The sequence below is a fragment of the Bison bison genome, unplaced genomic scaffold, assembly GCF_000754665.1.
Source record: "Bison bison bison isolate TAMUID 2011002044 unplaced genomic scaffold, Bison_UMD1.0 scf7180017864456, whole genome shotgun sequence".
NCBI lineage: Eukaryota > Metazoa > Chordata > Mammalia > Artiodactyla > Bovidae > Bison > Bison bison.
Window position 1 is genome coordinate 13,527,030 of NW_011495018.1, and position 3,174 is coordinate 13,530,203.

Sequence of the window (3,174 nt, forward strand, 5' to 3'; positions counted from 1 at the left end):
GGTATCACCAACTCGGTGGACGTGAGTTTGAGTGAACTCCGGGAGATGGTGATGGACAGGAAGGCCTGGCATGCTGCGATTCATGGGGTGGCAAAGAGTCAGACACGACTGAACTGAACTGAACTGAACTGAGTGCTCCATGGTTTGCTACAGCCCCCTCCCCTCCCTATTGCCTTACACCACCCTGTTTCATTAATCAGTAGGAACTGCCTGGCCGCAGAGGCATTTGAGTTTGTGACTCCTATCAATGCTGTCTCAGCTGTCTTTACATGAAACAATTCCCTGAAAAGCAGTACTGCTTTCTTCAGAGAAGTCACCACTAGATCCAAAATACTGACTTACCAACAGCTGCTGGATCCTGTAGGTCTTAGGCAACTTTTCACTGATTTATTCTGATGTTTTCTTAATCTTTTGAATTTATTTATACCTCACTTCATTCCAAAAAGGATCCAAGACAGGTTGTAAATAAGCATATAACATCATAAATTTAAAAAATAGAAGAAATCTGAGGGAAGGAAAAACTGACTAGAATAGTAGGATGAGGCCAGATGAAAAGTTAGCACACAAAAGCACAGTTGCAGATGTCTGCATGTTTTGTAACAGCAAGCAGAGATTTCTGCATTAGGATGGTTCATAGAGGGATGTGGAACTGCCCTCCTTTAATAGCTGATAAAATTGCTTTGGAAAAAAAAAGGAAAGAAAGAAACAGTCATTAGGGAAAGAGGCTCAGCCCAAAACTAAGAAAAGAAACAAGAAGTTAAGGAGCAGAGCAAAACCATTTAGCACAGCAAGTGCCCAGTGGCACTACCCAAGCCCCTTACAATCCTTGGGGTATGAAAGTTAATTGTGTGCATCAACTTGACTGGCTCACAGGATGCCCAGCTCTCTGGTTAAAAATATACCTGGTTTATATATATATAAATATATATATATATCTGTGAGGGTGTTACTGGAAGAGGTTAACCACCGAATCAATAGACTGAGTAGGGACTTCCTGGTGGTCCAATGGTTAAGACTCTGCACTTCCACCTCAGGTGGCTGGAGTTTGATCCCTGGTCTAAAAACTAGGATCCTTCCTGCACACAGCGCAGCCAAACTATGGCAGGGGGAGGGGGGGGGAATACAATGAGTAAAGTGCATTGCCGTCTTCAATGTGGGTGGACATCATCTAATCCACAGAGGGCCCAAATACAAAAAAAAAAAAAGAGGAGCAGGGTGAGGTTGCTGGTTGAGCAGGGCCATGGATCTTCTGCACTCAGCACTCTTGGTGCTCAAGTCTTCAAACTTCAACCTGCATCTTCAGCATCAGCCATCTGGCTCTCAAGCCTTGGAGCCACACCACCTACTTTCTGGGTCTCTGCTTACAGAAGGCAGGTCATAAGAGTGTTCAGCTTCCATCATCGCATGAGTCAATAGCTTATAATAAACATAAACATGCACCTCCTATTGAATTTCTTTCTCTGGGGACCCTTGAATAATACAGGAAGCCAACAGTATGCCAGCAGGCCCCTAGCAGTGTCAGATCTGGAGTGATGCCAGCCAAAGGGGGACCCACAGCTTTCTCTCCGATGACTGGAGGAGACTAGAAAATGCTGCTGGAAAAAAAGAAAAAAAACAGGAAAAATAGGAATATAATAAAGACCTTGACTCTCTTGGACAGGTGATTGGGGAAAATAATCCAAAGCCAGTAGAGGAAATAGTGTACAGACCCCCTGCCCACAACTGGCTATGGTGAGCCCAAGAGAGGGCACTTAGCAAAATGTCAGAAGTGGGGGTCTAACCCAGATGCCTCTTTACTGGAGCATCAGGATAAAAACATGTGACTACAATATGAAATACCATTCCTCAAAATGCAGCAAAGGATATGAACATCCATTAAGAAAAATTGTGCAGATTTATAGAAATTTTACTTACAATCACATAGAATTGGAAATAACTCAAATATTCATTAACTAGCGAATGGATAAACAAGGTGTAGGACACCCATACAGTAGAATAATACTCAATAAAAAGTTAAGTAATAGATAAATAAAAATTAACAATAAAGCAATAGAAAGTAAAGACTATTGATTCATGCAAGTAACATGGATGTACCTCCAAAGCATTATGCTTATACTTATAAGAGGCCATAAGCAAAAGATGACTTACTGCATAATTCTATTTATATGGCATTCTAGGAAAGGCAAAATTGTTCAGTTCAGTCGCTCAGTCGTGTCTGACTCTTTGTGACTTCACGGACTGCAGCACACCAGGCCTCCCTGTCCATCACCAACTCCGGAGCTTGCTCAAACTCATGTCCATCGAGTCAGTGATGCCATCCAACCATCTCATCCTCTGTTGTCCCCTTCTCCTCCCACCTTCAATCTTTCCCAGTATCAGGGTCTTTTCCAGTGACACAATTCTTTGCATCAGGTGGCCAAAGTATTGGAGTTTCAAGAGCAAACCTGACTTACTGTATGATTCTTCTAGGAAAGGCAAAATTATAGGGATGGGAAACACATCAGGGGTTGGGGGCCAGAGGACAGAAGGGAATGGTGAGTGGGGGGAGGACTGACTACAAAGAGAAGCAAGGGAACTCGGTGAGGGGATGGAAACAGTATAGATTTGATTGTGGCAGCAGTTATACAATGGCATATATTTGCCAATATTTGCAGAACTGTATGCCTGAAAAAGGATGAATTTTATTGGATGTATATTATACCTCAATAAACCTGACTTAAAAAAAATAACATACCAAGGGGGGAAAAGCAAACTATCCTCAAGTACAATGGAAAGAAAGTCAAGAAGCCAGCCACACTCCATGAGAGCAAAACCAATGTCTAAAGAGAACTATTCAGCATGAGCCAAATAAAAAGTAATGGTATAGCAGCTAGGCGACTAGGGATGTTCAGTTTGTGGTGATTCTTCCCAAAGGGGAAAAGAAACACAGCAACCAAAAGACAGACATAAATGTATTATGAAAAAACATTAATAAAAACCACAGGAAACTAGCATCCCTGATACACAGAAGATGGGCTCAAAAAAGGACAGAAATGGTATGGACCTAACAGAAACAGAAGATATTAAGAAGAGGTGGCAAGAATACACAAAAGAGCTATACAAAAAAGATCTTCACGACCCAGACAATCACAATGGTGTGATCACTCACCTAGAGCCAGACACCCTGGAATGTGA